Source organism: Aquarana catesbeiana, linkage group LG02 (genome assembly GCF_042186555.1).
Source record: "Aquarana catesbeiana isolate 2022-GZ linkage group LG02, ASM4218655v1, whole genome shotgun sequence".
Classification (NCBI taxonomy): Eukaryota; Metazoa; Chordata; class Amphibia; order Anura; family Ranidae; genus Aquarana; species Aquarana catesbeiana.
In genome coordinates this window covers 663,253,382-663,276,625 of record NC_133325.1, presented here as the reverse complement: position 1 = coordinate 663,276,625, position 23,244 = coordinate 663,253,382, and positions in this window count along the sequence as shown.

Here is a 23,244-nt window from a genome sequence, read left to right as displayed (position 1 = left end):
CTTACAAATGATAGTATGTTGAAGTTTTTCTATTATTCATAAAGGTGAGCCATCGGGGGAAATCACATAAATGTGAAGTCTCATAAAAAAATCTGTCTTTTTAATGCACATTTTTGTAAAGGCCTATATCATCTGGCAGTGCTGCACTTACTTTTTCTTTTTACAGACAGTCACAAGTGCAATGCATGGGTGCTATCTATGGGAATGTAGATGGTTTACCGCTACACTGAACATACTACATTAGGCAGGATTGTCTTTGCTGTTCATGGAGAACCTTCAGGGGACTCTAGGTTGTAGAGAATATCACAAAGCACATTGATAAGCCAGACACAGCTCACTCTGCAACTTGCAAGGCAACAGTTTGAACAGCAATCCTTCATGTCTAAAGCAAGGTATTGCTTAGGGTGAATAATCCATCTTTGTTGCACCCATTGCTATCGTGAGCCAAAAACAAAAGACAATTGCAGTCAGATTGCTGGAGTTGAAGCTGAAGATACTCACCTTGACCTATTGTAGAAAGCAACTTTGCCACAATTACAGAAAGAGCAGACCTTTGATCTCTAAGTGAAAGTGCAGTCTCATCCCCTGCAGGGTTTCCCCACCTATATTCAGACATTTGATATACAGTATCTCACAAACGTGAGTACACACCTCACATTTTTGTAAATATTTTATTATATCTTTTCATGTGACAACACTGAAGAAATGGCACTTTGCTACAATGTAAAGTAGGGAGTGTACAGCTTGTATAACACTGTAAATTTGCTGTCCCCTCTAAATAACACACAGCCATTAATGTCTAAACCACTTACAACAAAAGTGAGTACACCCCAAGTGAAAATGTCCAAATTGGGCCCAATTAGCCATTTCCCCTCCCCGGTGTCATGTGACTCGTTAGTGTTACAAGGTCTCAGGTGTGAATGGTGAGCAGAGGTGTTCAATCTGGTGTTATTGCTCTCACTCTCTCATACTGGTCACTGGAAGTTCAACATGGCACCTCACGGCAAAAAACTCTCTGAGGATCAGAAAAAAATAATTGTTGCTCTACATAAAGATCGCCTAGTCTCTAAGAAGATTGCCAAGACCCTGAAACTGAGCTGCAGCACAGTGGCCAAGACCATACAGCAGTTTAACAGAACAGGTTCCACTCAGAACAGGCCTCGCCATGATCGACCAAAGGAGTTGAGTGCACGTGCTCAGCATCATATCCAGGGGTTGTTTTTGAAATAGATATATAAGTGCTGATGATAAAGATGATGCACAAGAAAGCCTGCAGTTTGCTGAAGATAAGCAGACTAAGGACATGGATTACTGGAACCATGTCCTGTGGTCTGATGAGACCAAGATAAACTTATTTGGTTCAGATGGTGTCAAGCGTGTATGGTGGCAACCAGGTGAGGAGTACAAAGACAAGTGTGTCTTGCCCACAGTCAAGCATGGTGGTGCCAGTCTGGGGCTGCATGAGTCCTGCCCGCACTGGGGAGCTACAGTTTATTGAGGGAACCATAAATGCCAACATGTAATGTAATGTGACATACTGAAGCAGAGCATGATCCCCTCCCTTCGGAGAATGGGCCGCAGGGCAGTATTCCAACATGGTAACAACCCCAAACACACCTCCAAGACGACCACTGCCTTGCTAAAAAAGCTGAGGGTAAAGGTGATGGACTGGCCAAGCATGTCTCAAGACCTAAACCCTATTGAGCATCTGTGGAGCATCATCAAACGGAAGGTGGAGGCGTGCAAGGTCTCTAACACCCACCAGCTCCGCAATGTCGTCATGGAGGAGTGGAAGAGGACTCCAGTGGCAACTTGTGAAGCTCTGGTGAACTCCATGCCCAAGAGGGTTAAGGCAGTGCTGGAAAATAATGGTGGCCACACAAAATATTGACAGGTTGGGCACAATTTGGACATTTTCACTTAGGGGTGTACTTACTTTTGTTGCTAGCGGTTTATGCATTAATGGCTGTGTGTTGAGTTATTTTGAGGGGACAACAAATTTACATTGTTATACAAGCTGTACACTCACTACTTTACATTGTAGCAAAGTGTCATGTCTTCAGTGTTGTCACATGAAAAGATATAATAAAATATTTACAAAAATGTGAGGGGTGTACTTACTTTTGTGAGATACTATATGTTATGTTACACCTGAGCAACTCCTTGGGTTTTGACTTGCTGATTGTATTAGACTGACCACACATATTGAATAACTTAATATTGTGAATCATAACTTAATATTGTGAATCATATTGTGAATCATATTTGTTTATGTTTAGCTATATTAAAACTTTTAGGATTATGTTAATCAAATGACCATTTTAAATCATGCATACAATCCAAAGACTTACAATAGGCTACACAAAGGTGTCAGAATAGTACAGCAATAGATTCCGCCATGTATACTGAACCATGTGGATAGAGGAATCTCTCCTGTCAGGTATTGTAACTGATGTACTATGTGTATTGTATAACCGAATGACCTGGCTCCTTCAATTTTCACATGAAAGTTTGTTGAACAGGATATTACCAATGACTCTAATTTTGGTATTCAAAATATTCAGCAGGAATCATCCACAATTAAAGCCTTTTATGCCCAGCATAAGCCTTACGGTTTAGACATACATGGTTCAGAGAAAAATGTGGGCCACCATAAAAACTGGGAAAGTGGATGTAAAGGAGCGTCTGATATTCAGTAAATGTGAGTTTGAAAAGACACTTTTTTTTAGGGTAGCAACAAAAAAAAATCAAGTTGTAAGCCATAAAAAATGGAACCTTATTGTCCACCCAGTTCTTTGTGAGCTCCTCAACCAAAACTAGATAATGTTCGTTAGTTAGGAACATCATGTAACATTAGGCTGCTTTTCTGTGCCAGGGACAGTATTCAGTGGACCATCCAGTTAGCAAAAAAATATATACCTTATGTCATCTGATGAAGTCAATGTTGAAGGAGATTGACTTGGAGTCAAAATATGTAATGGTAATCAATTTTCTTTTTCTTATCTTTCAATAAAGCACTAATGCAACCCATAATATATTAGACTAATTTTGAAAAGTCTATACATTTTATCTTTATTTGAATGTTCTATTTAAATGTCCCCTTGCCAGGATAAATTAAGCTTTTTGGAACTTTTTTTTTTTTCTTAGAAAGCGGAAGCCTTGTACTGGTCTTTCTGTGTTCTGTAACTTCCCCATAAAATGTTTTTTTGTGGATTGCAGTGGGGCAGAGCAAGGGCCTCTAACTGAGGGTGGTGCATAATTGGACTGCATGGAGACTTTGTGAGGTGGAGCTGAGAGAGCCTCGGGAAAAAACAAGCTTGGGTACTAAAGCTTTTACACAATATATTCAGCCATTTGTTAACAGTCATAGTCAGCAAAGGTCCCTGTAGGAGAACATTTTATGGTCCCCGCTTCCCCCCATCCCATTCAAATTGGGGGAATGGTTAGAGCATCATAAGGAATGTTTCCAGCTTCTCACATGACCTAGAAGAGAGCAATGTCCAGGTCTATTCGACAGCTGGAGGGGTTCCCAGCACCCACCTAATCCATATCTTGTGTAAATGGACTCCTAAACACAGAGGGCCCTTGTGCAGTTGCAGAGTCTGCAAATATGGCTAAATTAAAGGTCTTCGGCAGGTAGACTGTGTTCTCTGCCTGTATTTCCTTTTAATACTGAATGGAATGTGTCTTCATGTATGTTTGGATGTTACAGTAGTCTCATCATAAACAGTGCAATATACCTTCAATATACCTTTGGGAGCTGCAGCTCTTGGATGGATCTCATTCAGAAAAGGCTGGCAACCTGAAAACAGCTACAAGCAATTTCATTTATTTCACAGCCTGAGCCCTCCTTTCCGAGGCAGGTAAAGGCTCTCTCCATCCCCTCCCTCCTGCCATCGGGGTCTCTTTCCATGCAGTCACATTCTCTCTGATGCCTCTGGCTGTTTTCGAGTTTTATTAAATTTGCAAGTGAAATGATAAAACTGGGAAGACTTTATCCTTCAGAAGTGACACCTCAACCCTTGAAATCAAACCTGGGCTGTGATTTATTTGGCTGGAATAAAACATGTAAAAAAATGAAAATAAACACAAGTAAGATGGAGATGTAAATTGGCCTTAATGTTGTTCCTCGCCAGCTCCCTTCCCCCCATACTGATTTTAAACCTTGTAAGGAGAACAGCAATGGGTCTCAATTATTTATCTGCATAAGCACTTAGCTTTTACTTTGTGGTAGGGGAAGTGTGTGTGTGTTCTTTTAACCAAACAAAATAGGTTGACCGTGCTGTATACATCTTAAAGCTGCTTATGATTAGGAAGTACAATCTTGATCTTTGCTGACCCATAAAGAGTGTTTAGGGACTAGTTATTATTGAACATTGCTAAACTAAGGCAGTCATTTCTAGGAATATTTCATAACAAGGAACATATCTACTTATGCTTAACAGCACTCATTTTGCACTCAGGGACATGGTTTACCTGTGCTGATCACTTCAATTTTCATCCTGGCAGCCAAATCTCACCCTAGCCTCCCTGTAATATAAATCGCTAAATGAACCTGAATATAACCCAAAGGTATGCCGGTATGCTCCATGGTTTAGCCACATCTTTCTGATAGCACCAAAACTTGACCCACACCCACACAGCATGTAAGAGATAATGCAATCTTCAAATGGATCTTTGGGTCTTAATTGTTGTTTTTTCAGTGGTCCCTGGCAATGTTCTCAAAAGTCCTTAACACCCAATAACAGCTGTAGATTATTAGCCTCATACAACAAGGCAATATGCAGCACAAGGGTGTCCAGTGTGGTCCCAATGATGAAGGGTCATTCATCATTCTCAGTAAAAGATATATTATATGGCCAGCACAGACAAGGGCATACCTAACTAGTTATGCCTATTGAATGTAATAATAGGGTGGTGCTGCGCTAATCCTAGCATAAACAAAAATTTTATTCAGATAATAGTACCAATCAGCTGCGGTGCTAAATAAACATACTTAGGTGTGGATAGAAATAAATGGATACCAAAAAGTTTTAAATAGTATGTGACCAATCCTGCATATAAACCAAACAATAAATAAGAAAGTGCAAAGTGCAAACATAGTATATATAATAACTACCAGTTAATATACATATCCAGAAGTTTTTTCTCCAGCAGATTCCCCCGCCTGGGGCCATTCACTTCTCCCATGCACCATACCTCCCATTCACCTCTTTCCCATCACTACTTGAGGATATTGCCGCTGCTGGCTGCGCTGCCGGGTCGGGCCCCCTCAGCTCTGGGGAGTGGCATCCTTGGCCGGATTGTCTTGTGCGGCGATGATCTCTCCCATGCGCGGTCACGCTCATGTAAGTTTGTGGGACAAATGTATGGATATGTGTGGGGGTTTTCACATTTTCTGCATTTGCCCATGCATTTTTTCAGATAACCACCCATGTCCCTATTTTTCATCTTTTTAGATAACCAATACGGTTTTGCTCCTGATGAGCAACTATAAGGTCCCGAAACGCGTAGAGCTAACAACTACCGTTACAACAGTGCATTCATGAACCTACCACGGCCGTTTCTCTTCACCAAGTATATTTACTCCTTTTTTCCCAAGTGATGCTTTAATGCATCCATTTTTGTTTTCCAGTATCATTTACATTGCAATTAATAACGCTCTGAAGTGACCCGTGCAACTGTAAAATACTGACATATAGAGTCATTATGTATGTTTTTAGATTATTTTTCCTACTTATCTTATCTTTACTATTATTTCTAATGGCGCTTTAATGCGCAAGCTACTTTTATGAGTATTCCCTGCAATGCAATTAATCATGTTATTACGTGACCCGTGTACTTGTAAAATACTGTTTTAAATCTTGGTTGGACAATGCATTTATATGTGATATGTAATTTGAGGTATTGATATGCTATTTATGTACTGAACTGTATACCCCCAACTTATGTTCTAAGAAATGACTCAATTAGTAAACCATTTTCTAAATTCATTTCTCTAATGCATCCGTGTGCTTCACTCAAAGTCCCGCCCCTCAACCCCTTTATACATACTTATATGGGATGGAGGATGGGATCTGTACGGCCCCCCTTCCTCACACAAAGTCCCACCTTTTGTTATTTTCCTAATTTTTGTTCAACCTACAGGGATGGAAGCACACGGCTGCAATGCTAATAAAGCCCTAATACTTGTTATGGCTGCTTCTCAGCCGTTTACACTATTCCCTTATTTCCTTTCCAGTTCTCCCTGTGCAATAGGTGGTTATTTGCACATACTACTGGAACAACTTACCTCACCACCCCAACCCCCCCATCCATCTCAATAATACTCTTTATATTTTTTCTAATGCCATTTTCCTATATATGTAGTGTGAGCAAGCTTGGGGGTCACTGTCCGTCATTGGGCATATCCTGTGTCACTCCTGTTACTTCCCGGAGCTGTGACTAGCACTGTGGGTATTCCCACCGCCCCCTCCTCCCATAGGGTGGGCGGGATTTCCCCCCACTGCTCGTCAGCGTTATGCAATCAGTGTCAGCTGTTTGGTGTCTACTCGGCACCTATAAATCAGCTGACCGGCTTCTCCATCTCCAGCAGTGGGGAGACCAGGTTGACGCCCAGGGCTGGCTATGCCGGGCTCCTTTGGTGTGTTCCCTGTTCCTCACTGGGCTACAGCATGACGTTGGAGATCGGATCTGGACGGCTCACCCGGCTGGGGTTTTTACCCCCCCAAGGTGTGATTGGCACCTCTGTCTTTGATGCCTAGTTTTATCCTCACACCACTTTCCTTGGCTTTCTTGTCCAATTTCACTGTGCAGCAGGCAATCTTTTTTCACTTTATTTATTCTCATTTGCTTTTTCCCCCTTTTCCTCCCCCTTCAATCTTTCCTCCTCTCTTCCCATTGCCTATCTTTCCTCTCCCTTTCCTTTCTTCTCTTCACTTCTCTTTGTCTCCTCACTATGATCCTCATCATTTCTCACTCTCCATCACTACACATTCCCCCATATTCCCTTTCCATTCCAGTGCACTTCATTCACTGGCTGTTTTTTCTCCAGCAGGTTCCCCCGCCTGGGGCCATTCACTTCTCCCATGCACCATACCTCCCATTCACCTCTTTCCCGTCACTACTTGGGGATATTGCCGCTGCTGGCTGCGCTGCCAGGTCGGCCCCCTCAGCTCCGGGGAGTGGCATCCTTGGCCAGATTGTCTTGTGCGGCGATGATCTCTCCAATGCGCGGTCACGCTCATGTAAGTTTGTGGGACAAATGTATGGATATGTGTGGGGGTTTTCACATTTTCTGCATTTGCCCATGCATTTTTTCAGATAACCACCCATGTCCCTATTCTTCATCTTTTTAGATAACCAATACGGTTTTGCTCCTGATGAGCGACTTTAAGGTCCCGAAACGCGTAGAGCTAACAACTACCGTTACAACAGTGCATTCATGAACCTACCACGGCCGTTTCTCTTCACCAAGTATATTTACTCCTTTTTTCCCAAGTGATGCTTTAATGCATCCATTTTTGTTTTCCAGTATCATTTACATTGCAATTAATCACGCTCTGAAGTGACCCGTGCAACTGTAAAATACTGACATATATCTTCTAACAGAGTCATTATGTATGTTTTTAGATTTTTTTTCCTACTTATCTTATCTTTTACTATTATTTCTAATGGCGCTTTAATGCGCAAGCTACTTTTATGAGTATTCACTGCAATGCAATTAATCATGTTATTACGTGACCCGTGTACTTGTAAAATACTGTTTTAAATCTTGGTTGGACAATGCATTTATATGTGATATGTAATTTGAGGTATTGATATGCTATTTATGTACTGAACTATATACCCCCAATTTATGTTCTAAGAAATGACTCAATTAATAAACCATTTTATAAATTCATTTCTCTAATGCATCCGTGTGCTTCACTCAAAGTCCCGCCCCTCAACCCCTTTATACATACTTATATGGGATGGAGGATGGGATCTGTACGGCCCCCCTTCCTCACACAAAGTCCCACCTTTTGTTATTTTCCTAATTTTTGTATATCCAGAAGTTACAAATTTATCAAAAAGGTGCAAAGATTGCTGTAGGAATAGATCCTCCTCTATAAAGTGCAAAATGTCCAATGTAAACGGTAAATTCCTGTGTGTAGCATGCACACAACAGGTATAGAAATCAAAGTGACTTGTGCAGTAACAAAATCCACGTGACTGACAATGCAAAAAGACTTCAAATCAATCAAAGTGAGTGAACATATGAAAGTCATCCTTCACAAAGTGAAACCGACTTCCTAGCATGCACAGATTGCAGTGAAGTGCTCAGGTAAATCAAAATAGTGCTCCTCTTCGTGTTCAGACACACACTAGTGAGTAGTGACCCCTTACCTTAAGGTAATGGGGTAACAGCATAAGACCAGTGTTGGGAGTACCATCCTTATTCCTAATACCGGAACATTATTCCCTCAGGTGGTAAGGGGGCACGGAAATAGAAAGAAGGAAGGTCCCAAATAGCGTAATATTGTCAGGCTAAAACTTAATTTTATTAGTATAAAACATAGGTACTAACATAACAACAGTAAAATAGTGGCTTATCTCCAATGAGCGGCGAGCTCGTAAGCCTCAATCAGCATAGGTGCCTGTCCCGTCCCTACGCGTGACGTCACACAGCACGTGACTTCATCAGGGGATAAGTGGAGGCACAATGAGTGTCTTTATATAGCTGTCTAATACACACTACTGGGCGGCCATTTTTCTTGAAGGCCTAGAATTATTGAGCTTTCTGTTGATCATCTTCTGCTCGTCAGTCAAGACGAGCAGGAGATGATCAACAGAAAGCTCAATAATAATAATAATATAATAGGTATAATAATAGGTAAAAAGGTCAAGGACTTGATTTTGCTATGGACCCAATGGGGTTGATTTACTAAAGGCAAATAGACTGTGCACTTTAGAAAGTGCAGTTGCTCCAGAGCTTAGTGAATGAGGTAAACCTTCACTTTGCAAAGAGTACCCAATCACGTGCAAAGAAAATTAAAAAACAGTATTTTTGCCTGCACATGATTGGATGATGGAAGTCAGAAAAGCTTCTGCTCATTTACTAAGTTCTGGAGCAACTGCACTTTGCAAAGTGCACAGTCAAGTTGCCTTTAGTAAATCAACCCCATTGAATCTATTTTTTTTTTTTTTTTGGTAACGTTTAGCATTCAGTGTATTTTAGCTCCTAAAAGGTTTTTGGATTTAGTGAAAACAGACAAATGTAAAGTGACTGCTAATAGGTTACTATGTCTTACTGTACTGCACACATTGCTCTTCGCTATGATATAGAAGTTGCACATACCTTTATTTCAGCAATTCCTTGTAGTTCCATATGAGTCATACGAGTGTAAAAAAGACTAGAGCATATGAATTGAATCTCCCTCTGGGTGATCTATGTACAATGCAGGGATTTCAACAAACTTTGTAGCAGCTTCCTACCTTTTGTTATTTTGAAGAAATTGCTGTCATGTTTGTCTATGTTAATGTGCAAAGTGAATGTGAATAGGAGTGACTTTATAATCACCAATCAGATGCTGCACTTGCAGGGTTCCAATGAGGAAAGTGTCAGGGTCTGCACCTTTTTAGATGTGATCACAGCCAATCACACAAGAAGGACATTCAAATACAATATGGTTTGTGTAGGAATTGTATATGTTATATTATTTTATTTTTATTTGCTTTTTCTTATCTTGAAAGTGGAATTATTCTTCAAGCTCTTGCTGTAGGAAGATCAGCCTGTATTTGTTCTTACAAATGGGTGATAGGGGGCGCTAAGTGGTTATATTAAATTTCTTATGTAAGACCAAATGGCAGGGGATAAAGTGAACACGTGCAAATGTTATTCTATTAAGTAGCTTATATAAGACCATATAACATGGAATAAAGCGCCTGAAAAGGGTTTTGGAAGGGCCGCAACACGGGCGCTTTTAACCCCTTCTTTGGAGTTAAAAGTGCCCCTCTAGCGGCTGAAAAAAGCTCCACTTAAACAGCGGTAAAGCGCCGCTAAAACAAGTGGCACGTTAGCGCTGATGCACCCGCGACCCCAGTGTGAAAGGGGTCTAATAGATATTCCAGAAACTTCATGTAATATACAGTACTGTGCAAAAGTTTTAGGCAAGTGTAAAGAAATGCTGTAAAGTAAGAATGATTTCAAAGATATGTATTTCAATTGTTTATTTTTAACAATTTACAAACTGTAAAATGAGGAAACAGAAGAAAAAATCTAAATCAAATCAATAATTGGTGTGACTACCCTTTGTCTTTAAACCAGCATCAATTCTTACACTTGCACTCTTTTTACAGTTGCACAAAGTAAGGATTAGTGAAATGTATGATTAACCAATTATACCAAGCAGGTGCTAAAGATCATCAGTTTCATATGTAGGTTGAAACACAGTCATTAAATGAAACAGAAACAGCTGTGTAGGAGGATTCAAACTGGGTGAAGAACAGCCAAACTCTGCTACTAAGGTGAGGTTGTTGACAATTTCATGTCACAGGTCATACACCATGGCAAGACTGAATACAGCAAAAAGACACAAGGTAGTTACACTGCATCAGCAATGAAAGTGGTGAGTCGGCTATGTTTGAGCATGTTTGAGCTATGTTTGAGCATTTTAAGTGCCACATCCAATATTACGAAAAAGAACAAAATCCCCTTGTGGACTTTAAAGGTACAAGAACTTTTACAGAAGTATATTTCGAATTTTAAAAGTTTTTTATTCAATATAATATGTGCAAAACATGTATAAAAAGACATATAGTGTATTGGAACATATTTACAATACTGTCATCATAACATAATACAACTTGTAAGTTGGTGGTTCTTGCATCTGATGCGTTTCGGAGTACATGTGTAACTCTCCTTCTCCAGGGGTATAATTAAGCAAGGATAATTTATGTTATGTATTGGGATGGCAGCCCTTTTCAAAATGTGCTGATTAAAAACATATGAGTGCAAAAGATGCTCCCAATTTCTTGAGCCAGAAATCCAACAAAGATACAGTACCTGCCGCCGATATTGTGTTTCCAGCGTGATAGGATCGCACTGGAAATCACCGCCGCGCATCCATAGGAATCCATTGGGGGCGGCGAGCGGGAGGAGTGACAGAGCATAGGAATCCATTGGGGGCAGCGAGTGGGAGGAGCGACAGAGCTCGGCGCTGGCTCCCGCGACGGGGCTCGCAGGTGTCAATCTCGCCACTAACAATATCGGTGGCACCTACTGTAGGGTGCCTCCAGGAGGGGTGCCCAGCCCAAAGTGCTGACCCAGCTCCCTCACAACACACACCCTGGGAGGGTCAGGCCAGAGGACCCACTGAGGCCAAAGGAGGAAAAAGACCCTGCAGGTGGTACGTGAAATCACTTGAATGTGCAGGGGGATTTTTGTTGTCGAAGGCACATTCACCACAACTGTTGAATTTTTGACCGTTCGCTCCAGCATCCAGCAGTAGACTGACGTGGATGCCGACGTGGATGCATTTCACTGTATCAGCAAGGTCTCACCCAGGCAAAGATTTCAAAGCGGACTGGGGTTTCAAGATGTGCTTTTTAAGCTCTTTTGAAAAAGCACAAAGAAACAGGCAACATTGAGAACTGTAGACACAGTGGTCGGCCAAGGAAACTTAATGCAGCAGATGCCCAGCAGTGCCATCAGCACAGAATTACTGTCTGGAGAAGTGGTCTTCATGGATGAATTGAATTGTACCTAGAATAATGTATGCTGTTTTGAGGGCAAAGGGTGGTCACACCAAATATTGATTTGATTTGGATTTCTCTTCTGTTCATTTACTCTCCATGTTGTTAATTGATAAAAAATAAACAATACACACTTGTATTTCTGAAAGCATTCATAATTTACAGTATTTGTTTCAGACCTGTCTAAATCTTTTCCACAGTACTGTATATACAGTGCCTTGAAAAAGTATTAATACCCCTTGACATTTTCCACATTTTGTCATGTTACAACCAAAAACGTAAATCTATTTTATTGGGATTTTTTTGTGATAGAGCAACACAAAGTGACATATAATTGTGAAGTGGAAGGAAAATGATAAATGGCTTTCAATATTTTTTTTTTATTAAATATGTGAAAAGTGTGGCGTGCATTTGTATTCAGCCCCCTTTACTCTGATACCCCTAATTAAAATCTAGTAGAACCAATTACCTTCAGAAGTCACCCAATTAGTAAATAGAGTCCACCTGTGTATAATTACATCTCAGTATAAATACAACTATTCTGTGAAGCCCTCAGAGGTTTGTTAGAGAACCTTAGCAAACAAACAGCATCACGAAGGCCAAAGAACACACCAGACAGGTCAGGGGTAAAGTTGTGGAGAAGTTTAAAGCAGGGTTAGGTAATAAAAAAATATCCCAAGTTTTGAACATCTCACAGAGCACTGTTCAATCCATCATCCAAAAATGGAAAGAGTATGACACAACTGCAAACCTACCAAGACATGGCCGTCCACCTAAACTGACAGACCAGGCAAGGAGAGCATTAATCAGAGAAGCAGCCAAGAGGCCCATGGTAACTTTGGAGGAGCTGCAGAGATCTACAGCTCAGGTGGGAGAATCTGTCCACAGGACAACTATTAGTCGTGCACTCCACAAATCTGGCCTTTATGGAGGAGTGGCAAGAAGAAGAAATCCATTGTTGAAAGAAAGCCATAAGAAGTCCCGTTTGCAGTTTGCGAGAAACCATGTGGGGGACACAGCAAACATGTGGAAGAAGGTGCTCTGATCAGATGAGAACAAAATTAAACTTTTTGGCCTAAAAGCAATCCCCACAGTGAAACATGGTGGTGGCAGCATCATGTTGTGGGAATGCTTTTCTTCAGCAGGGGCAGGGAAGCTGGTCATAGTTGATGGAAAGATGGATGGAGCCAAATACAGGGCAATCTTAGAAGATAACGTGTTAGAGTCTGCAAAAGGCGTGAGAGTGGGACAGAGGTTCACCTTCCAGCAGGACAACGACCCTAAACATACAGACAGAGCTACAATGGAATGGTTTAGATCAAAGCATATTCATGTGTTAAAATGGCCCATTCAAAGTCCAGACCTAAATCCAATTGAGAATCTGTGGCAAAGCTTGAAAATTGTTGTTCACAGATGCTCTCCATCCAATCTAACAGAGCTTGAGCTATTTTGCAAAGAAGAATAGACAAAAATGTCACTCTCTAGATGTGCAAAGCTGGTAGAGACATCGCCAAAAAGACTTGCAGCTGTAATTGCAGTGAAAGGTGGTTCTACAAAGTATTAACCCAGGGGGGATGAATACAAATGCACGCCACACTTTTCACATATTTGTTTGTAAAAAAAATTGAAAACCATTTATCATTTTCCTTCCAGTTCACAATTATGTGCCACTTTGTGTTGGTCTATCACATAAAATCCCAATAAAATAAAAAAACATTTTTGGTTTTAACATGACAAAATGTGGAAAATTTCAAGGGGTAAAAATGCTTTTTTAAAGGCACTGTATATCTCTATCTATAGATCGATCTGTCTATCTGTCTATCTATCTATCTATCTATCTATCTATCTATCTATCTATCTATCTATCTATCTATCTATCTATCTATCTATCTATCTATCTATCTATCTATCTATCTATCTATCTATCTATCTATCTATCTATCTATCTATCTATTTTTTTTTCATATGGCATAGACTTGCAGATATAGCAGACCTATGCATATATTAAATGTTTGTTGTTTATTTTCTAGTTTGAATATTAGTGCTTCTTTATGTGATGAGTTTTGATTTCAGACGATATATGTTTTATCTTCATTACAATTGTTTTGTAATCAGAAAATCCAGATTCAGCTGGGAGAATTAAGAGATAATAGTTTACTAAATGTGTTTTTTATATATATATTAAAATTGAAAGTTAATGTACCTTCACTTTTCAAATATGAACATTTTCAATTTTAGTGGTCCTGTATGGACCAGAGATGTTGAAAAGTAATTTTAACTCATTATGATCAGGTTTGTTCAACATCTCCACCACTGCAGCATAAACTGATATCTGTAGAATTATTAGCACTGGGTGAGCTTAAGATTGCTTTAGCATAGGTGCCATGTGTCCTTCTTTATACAGGATATCCTGACCATTTTGAACATTAGAATATTAAAACAGGTGGTGAAACACAATTTACAGGGGCATCTTACATAAATGATTCAGTCACACTAAGCATTTTTTTATTGCTAGCATTTTATTACATTAAAGCGCTATTAAACCAAAAACCAAAATGTAATATATTGCAGCTTACCAATCATTGGATGTCATGGTTGCATTAGTTTTCTTTATTAGTAAATTTTTCTTCTGTTTTATAACTGGTGATCTGGCCACTAGCACCTCTGTAATAGAGAGCCCCCACTCTGGATGACAGCAGCATTGTCAGTCTGGGGAAGAGGAGTGTTAGATAAACTAGCAGATTTAGATACACTAACAAATTGAAGCCATAGTCCAGCTCACGCTTTTATAGGGTAGTTAAAGCAAACAGGTCTATCCTTTTTAAAACGGTTTTAAATAAATAAATAAAAGCTGATCATTGTAAGCACCTGTCTGTGTTAAATGGTTTGTCTCAATCCTCTAACTGCTACATCTGCAAGACAGCTTGTTCTGTGGAAAAGCAACAGACTTACTGGCTAGATCATGAGAAGAAAATAAAAGAAAGAAAACCTAAAAAAGAAAACAAATGCATACATATAAAAATAAATATTTCCTTTTGCGTTTAATACCACTTTAAGCCAGTCAAGTTCCTCCACCCCAAACTCTCTCATCCATGTCTTTATGAACCTTGCTTTGTGCGCTGGTGTGCAGTCATGTTGGAACAGGAAGGGGCCATCTCCAAACTGTTGGGAACATAAAATTGTCCAAAATGTCTTGGTATGCTGACACCTCAAGAGTTCCCTTTACTGAAACTAAGGGGCCAAGCCTAACCCTTAAAAAACAACCCCACACCGTAACCCCCCCACCACCACCACCAAATGATTTGGACCAGTGCACAAAGCATGGTCCATAAATATATGGATGAGCGAGTTTGGGGTGGCAGCACTCATACATCTATTTCCCAAAGACAATCTCTGGATATGAGGCTGAGCACGTGCACTCAACTACTTTGGTTGGCCATGGCGAGGTCTGTTCTGAGTGGAACCTGTCCTGTTAAACCGCTGTATGGTCTTGGCCACCGTGCTGCAGATCAGTTTCAGGGTCTTGGCAATCTTCTTATAGCCTAGGCCATATTTATGTAGAGCAACAATTCTTTTTTTCAGATCCTTGGAGAGTTCTTTGCCATGAGGTACTATGTTGAACTTCCAGTGACCAGTATGAGAGAGTGAGAGCGATAACACCAAATTTAACACACCTGCTCCCCATTCACATCTGAGACCTTGTAACACTAACAAGTTACATGACACCAGGGAGGGAAAATGACAAATTGTTCCCAATTTGGACATTTTCACTTAGGGGTGTGAAAAATGTGAGGAGTGTACTCACTTTTGTGAGATACTGTGTGTGTGTGTATATATATATATAAAAAGAAAGAGGATCTTTCGCACTATGGCCAATGTGAACCCAAAAAAAGCTTCTAGCACAATACTCACCTATTAAGTATAACAATGTGAATTAAGCAAAAATGTGCAGTGCTACAAATTATATCTCAGTGAAAATATAAATGTAAAATCAACCTCATACAGAAAACATCAAATCACATGCAATAAAGCCCAAATATAATGTACATTTGAATTATAATATAGTGCATAAAAAACAGTGAGTAGCAAAGTTCAAGGGACAATTGAATTTAAGTGAACATGGGAATCATATAGGAATAAAATCCTCTGTATAGAATATGAATGTCAGTTCCAAATAGAGTGGAAATGATTCCCAGTGGCAAAATGAGCAGTCCTTCAAAAATTTAGTGCAGGGGTGTCAACAGAAGAAGTTCAAAGTTATCCAGGAACCCAAGAGAGGATTATGTCACCCTGATGTAACAAGCAGGAGGCGTAAGTAGCCCCTGATGACATTATATGTAAAGAAATTTATAGGAAGGAGCTAGGAGGTACGTCGCACCATACATGCGCCATTTTGGAGCTTGGCGATCGGAGCTTTCTCCTCCAGTGCATTGTATATGCTTTATATTTGCGGGATACTTGTAAGTGCAAAATTTTAAATTAATATATTATTGTTTAAATTGGACTTCACTATGGTTTGCTTTTTTGACCCATCCCCATGTTTGATAACTGATGAGACTGATTTGCCTGGCTGGGAATCGCTGCCTTTGTTTGGACAAACAGGAATCCGGGAGTTACATCTTAAGGCTGTGGGACTGAGGTTTGGAATATATGACTAATGGTCTGGATGATTGCATTATCACATCTGAAAGTGTATGGTGAGCCTGGCTGGACAGGTATGTCCTTACCCCCCATATAATGCCTAACTGCTCTCCAAAACTGTAGCATGTCTGCAGTCTCTGGTCATCTCCTGTAGCATGTCCGCAGTCTCTGGTCATCTCCTGTAATATGTCTGCAGTCTCTGGTCATCTTCTGTAGCTTGTCCGCAGTCTCTGGTCATCTCCTGTAGTAAGTCCGCAGTCTGTGGTCATCTCCTGTGATATTGTCCGCAGTCTTGGTCATCACCTTCAGTATGTCCATAGTCTCTGACAGTCTTCTGCAGTACGTCCGCAGTCTCTGACAGTCTCCTGCAGTATGTCGGCAGTCTCTGAGAGTCTCCTGCAGTATGTCCACAATCTCTGACAGCCTCCTGCAGTATGTCTGCGGTCTCTGGTCATCGCCTGTAGTATGTCTGCAATCTCTGACCCTCTCCTGTAGTATGTCTGCAGTCTCTGACCTTCTCCTGTAGTATGTCTGCAGTCTCTGACCCTCTCCTGTAGTATATTTGCAGTCTCTGACCCTTACCTGTAGAATGTTTGCAGTCTTTGACCCTCTCCTGTAGTATGTTTGCAGTCTCTGACCATCAGTAAGTGGTAATGATGTGCAGTAACCTGTAGCAAGTAATCCGTGAACAGTAGTGATCTGCTGTAATCTCTTGCAACCAATCAGTGAGTGGTAATGATGTGCTGTAACCTCTAGCAACCAATCAGTAAGCAGTAATAATGTGCAGTAACCTCTAGCAACCAATCAGCAAGCAGAAATTATGTGTTGTAACCTCTAGCAACCAGTCGGTGAGCTGTAATTATAGGCTGTAAACTCTGGCAACCAATTGCAATTGCTGCTTGAGCTTCTGCAGTAAACTGATTTTGAGTCTACCTGCTATTTTTTTGTATGTCTCAGAATGGAGGGGACCCAAGAAAATGTTTGCCCAGGGTCCAATCAGTATTACAATTAGGTGCTGGACTAGTGGGCTCTCGGAAGAGACCCAGACACACACCTCCTGTGAAGCCTCTTTGATGCCTTGGGTATTAGTGCAGATTTGTCCATACGTGAAGGATCGGATATTTATTTGAATACTTCCTGTTTTGGGGTGCATCAATTCTGATTGATGTTGTATCTAGACGTGCACTCCTAGCTCACTTTTCACCCACTAGAGCTTGAACTAATGTGTTTTTGCCAGCCCTCTATTTACACTATGTGGAGCCTTTTATATTTTGGGCATACTGTTCATCCAATCCAATAAGTCACGTCATGAGCATTGGGGAACCGCATAACTAGGAAAAATGCCCGGGCTGGGTTTAAGCCAAAGGCGGTGAATGATACCTTGTAATGATGGATCATCTGGAGTTGGTAAGCAGCTAATTTTACTGTTGGTGGTGGCACTGGTGCATGAGGTGGGGAATGGTGGAATCTATTAGGAACATTCAAGACTCACTGGTGGATTGATTTATGGACTGGTGTTTTACATTGTTTGTCTTACTTATTAGCTGATTCTATTTTATCTAATATTGTTTCAACTTTTATTATGTCATACAGGAGAATTGCTGCTTGAGTTTATTTATTTATTTTTCCAAATAGCGCAGTTCTCTTTCTTTTAAATATTAAAGACGACCCTGGTGCTGACCACTATTTATTATGTCATCAGGGGCTACTTACGCCTCCTGCTTGTTACATCCAGGTGACATAATCCTCTCTTGAGTTCCTGGATAACTTTGAACTTCTTCTGTTGACACCCCTACACTAAACTATAGAAGGACTGTTCATTTTGCCACTGGGAATCATTTTCACTCTATTTGCAACTGACATTCATATTCTATAGAGAGGATTTTATTTCTATATGATTCCCATGTTCACTTGAATTAAATTGTCCCTCAAACATTTTTACTCACTGTGGTTTTTACGTTTTTTATGCACTATATTATCATTCATATATACATTATATTTGGGGTTTATTGCATGTGATTTGATGTTTTCTGTATCAGGCTCATTTTGCATATTCATATTTTTATTTTCACTGAGATATATGTTGTAGCGCAGCACATTTTTATTTTGTATATACAGTATATATATATATATATATATATATATATATATATATATATACACACAGTACCTCACAAAAGTGAGTACACCCCTCACATTTTTGTAAATGTTTTAGTATCTCTTTTCATGTGACAGCACTGAAGAAATGACTGCTACAATGTAAAGTAGTGCGTGTACAGCTTGTATAACAGTGTAAGTTTTCTGTCCCCTCAAAATAACTCAACACACAGCCATTAATGTCTAAACTGCTGGCAACAAAAGTGAGTACACCCCTAAGTGAAAATGGCAGAATTGGGCCCAATTAGCCATTTTCCCTCCCCGGTGTCACGTAACTCTCTAGTGTTACAAGGTCTCAGGTGTGAATGGGGAGCAGGTGTGTTAAATTTGGTGTTATTGCTCTCACTCTCTCATATTGGTCACTGGAAGTTTAACATGGCACCTCATGGCAAAGACCTCTCTGAGGATCTGAAAAAAAGAATTGTTGCTCTACATAAAGATGGCCTAGGCCAGTGATGGTAAACCTTGACACCCCTGATGTTTTGGAACTACATTTCCCATGATGCTCCACTATACTGCAGAGTGCATGAGCATTATGGGAAATTAGTTCCAAAACATCTGGGGTGCCAGGTTCCACTCAGAACAGGCCTTGCGATGGTCGACCAAAGAAGTTGAGTACATGTGCTCAGCATCATATACAGAGGTTGTCTTTGGGAAATAGACGTATGAGGGCTTCCAGCCAGGGCCGGTGCTGCCACTAGGCAAACTAGGCAGCCGCCTAGGGTGCCCTGCTGCCTAGGGTGCCCGGGCACTGGTGTTAATACTCTCTTCTCTATGCAGCAAGCAACTAAGTCTCAGCATCAGAAGGCAGCTGCCGCTCTGTTCGTGCATAGTGTCAGAGGTGTAGCAGCAGCAGAGGACTGTGTTTGTGTCTGACTCCTGAATGAATGGAAGCAAGCAAACATTCATTGATGGGCACTGGTAGGCTGCTTTGATGGGTGCTGGTAGGCTGCATGGATGGGTGCTGGTGAAGCTACATTTCATGGCCACTGGTGAGGCTGCATTTGATGGGAGCTGGTGAGGCTGCATTGATGGGCGCTGGTAGGCTACATTGATGGGCGCTGGTGAGGCTGCATTGATAGGCACTGGTAGGCTGCATTGATGGGTTCTGGTAGGCTGCATTTGATGGGCGCTGGTAAGCTGCATTGATGGGAGCCAAGGGGGCGGCAAAATGAGGTTTCCCCTAAGGTGTCAAAAATCCTTGCACCAGCCCTGCTGCCAGCATTGCTGCAGAGGTTGAAGGGGTGAGGGGTCAGCCTGTCAGTGCTCAGACCATACGCCGCACACAGTATTAAACTGGTCTGCATGGCCGTTGTCCCAAAAGGAAGCCTCTTCTAAAGATGATGCACAGCAAATAGTTTGCTGAAGACAAGCAGACTAAGAATATGGATTACTGGAACCATGTCTTGTGGTCTGATGAGACCAAGATAAACTTATTTGGTTCAGATGGTGTCAAGCATGTGTGGTGGCAACCAGGTGAGAAGTACAAAGACAAGTATCTTGCCTACAGTCAAGCATGGTGGTGGGAGTGTCATGGTCTGGGGCTGCATGAGTGCTGCCGACTCTGGGGAGCTACAGTTCATTGAGGGAACCATGAATGCCAACATGTACTGTGATATATTGAAGCAAAGCATGATCCCCTCCCTTCGAAGACTGGGCCTCAGGCAGTATTCCAACATGATAATAACCCCAAACACACCTCCAAGACGACCGCTGCCTTGCTAAAGAAGCTGAGGGTAAAGGTGATGGACTGGCCAAGCATGACTCCAGACCTAAACCCTATTGAGCATCTGTGGGGCAACCTCAAACGGAAGGTGGAGGAGCGCAAGGTCTCTAACATCCACCAGCTCCATGATGTCGTCATGGAGAAGTGGACGAGGACTCCAGTGGCAACCGTTTAACCCTCTTGGGCATGGAGTTCACCAGAGCTTCAAGGGGTTGTGCATTAAGCTGAAAAAACTTCTGACACTGTGCAGCCCCCCAGCTCCCCATTTTACTCACCTGAGCCTGTTCGTTCCTTCCGCGAAGACGCGCTCTTCCTCTCTGTCCTTTGTCTCAGCTCTTGATTTGATAGATTGATAGTAGCGCAGCCATTGGCTCCCGCTGCTGTCAATCAAATCCAATGACATGGGCACTGGAGGGTGGGGCCGAGTCCCGCTCTCTGTGTAAATACACGCAGAAGCAGGACTCGGGAGCGACCGCAGGGGTGTCCACCAAGGAGAGCACTTCAATGGCATCTGAAAGTAGGTGGGATATGTTAGGCAGCAAGCAAAACTGTTGTCCTAGTAGTTGATGTGTTGCAAGCAGAAAAATTGGCAAGCTCAAGAATTTGGACCAAATTGTAATGTTCAGACAAATGGGTCAGAGCATCTCCAAAACGGCAGCGCTTGTGAGATATTCTTGGTCTGCAGTAGTCAAGAACTACCAAAAGTGGTCCAGGAAGGAAAACCAGCAAACCCCACAGGGAGAGAAGGCTTGCCTGTATAGTCCAATCTAATAGAAGAGCTACTGTAACTCAAATAGCTGAAAAGGTTCATTCTGGTTTTGATAGAAAGGTATAAGAACACACAGTACAATGCAGTTTGTTGTATATGGAGCTGCATAGCCACAGACCAGTCAGGGTGCCCATGCTGACCCGTGTCCACAAGAAAACGTGCCTACAATGGGCACATGTGCATCAGAACTAGATAGCAGAGCAATGGAACCAGGTGACCTGGTCTGATGAATTCAAGAATGGTTTAAGGAACGCAATGGGGTTGATTTTCTAAAACTGGTGAGTGCAAAATCTGGTGCAGCTCTGCATAAAAACCAATCAGCTTCTAGGTTTTTTGTCAATTCTTAATTGAACAAGTTTGAAGCTGATTGGCTACCATGCACAGCTGCACCAGATTTTGCACTCTCCAGTTTTAGTAAATTAACCCCAATGGGTTCAAGGTGCTGAAGAGGTATTCATATTCTCCAAATCTCAATGACAGACCCACCTTGCAACTTACAGGACTTAAAGAGTCTAGCATTGACAGCTTAGTATTAGATAACACAGCATACCTTCAGAGGTCTAATAGAGTCCATGCCTCAACAGGTTATGGTGGGTGGTCATAATGTTATGGCTGATCTTTGTGTAGGGAAACTATTTAGGAACTGAACACACGTATTTCTATGGTGTAAGTTAGTAATCAAAAGGAAAGGGATGCCTGAAGTTTATGTATTCTCTACTGACGCAATAAGTTATGCATTCTGTGCTTGTAATATATACAGTATCTCACAAAAGTGAGTACACCCCTTTATCTTTTCATGTGACAACACTGAAGAAATGACACTTTGCTACAATGTACAGTAGTAAGTGTACAGCTTGTATAACAGTGTCAATTTGCTGTCCCCTCAAAATAGCTCAACACACAGCCATTAATGCCTAAACCGCTGGCAACAAAAGTGAGTACACCCCTAAGTGAAAATGTCCAAAATGGGCCCAAAGTGTCAATATTTTGTGTGGCCACCATTATTTTCCAGCACTGCCTTAACCCTCTTAGGCATAGAGTTCACCAGAGCTTCACAGGTTGCCACGGGAGTCCTCTTCCACTCCTCCATGACGACATCACAGAGTTGGTGGATGTTAGAGACCTTGCGCTCCTCCACCTTCTGTTTGAGGATGCCCCACAGATGCTCAATGAAAAAAAGAATTGTTGCTGTACATAAAGATGGCCTAGGCTATAAGAAGATTGCCAAGACTTGGAAACTGAGCTGCAGCATGGTGGCCAAGACCATACAGCGGTGCTCAGTGTCATATCCAGAGGTTGTCTTTGGGAGATAGGTGAAGGATAAGGATGAGCTCCGGCGTGTTCGCATGCTGCACATGCCGAGCCCACCAGGAAGTCGGCACGGCGCATCGCTAATCACAAGTAGTGAGACATTGTGCCGATGTGTGGCTGTAGAGATCGGGAAATATCTCCCTGCCTGTGATTAGCGCTGCGCCATGCCAACTTCCTGGCGGGCTCGGCACGTGCAGCATGCGAACGCGCCGGAGCTCATCCTTAATGAAGGAGTGCTGCAGAGATTAAGGCAGTGCTGGAAAATAATGGTGGCCACACAAAATATTGACACTTTGGGCCCAATTTGGACATTTTCACTTAGGGGTGTACTCACTTTTGTTGCCAGCGTTTTAGGCATTAATGGCTGTGTGTTGAGCTATTTTGAGGGGACAGCAAATTGACACTGTTATACAAGCTGTACACTTACTACTGTACATTGTAGCAAAGTGTCATTTATTCAGTGTTGTCACATGAAAAGATATAATGAAATATTTACAAAATGGTGAGGGGGTGTATTCACTTTTGTGAGATACTAAAGCCTGAAGGACAGTAAATTGGCCCTTTCTTTAGAAGGTTTGAAGACCCCTGGCTCAGACAATCATCACTTAAGAAGTCAAGAGTGCAAGCTACAGGTGCTTTTTGGCCACACTTCTCACATGCTTGAAATCAATTTATCCATTTTTATTTTTGGGTCATATAGAGAGTGTTTGTTCATTTAGTCATGAGCAAATTAACATGTACAAACACATTTTATTTTTCCTCTCACATAATATATAGAGAATGTTCATAGGCCTGTCTTGCCCATTGTATAGTAAACTTTCTATAAACTCTATATGCTTATCTGAGTCAGCCATTTCTTTCAGCACTTTATTTTTGATGGTATTTTCCAGCTGTCTGTTTTCCT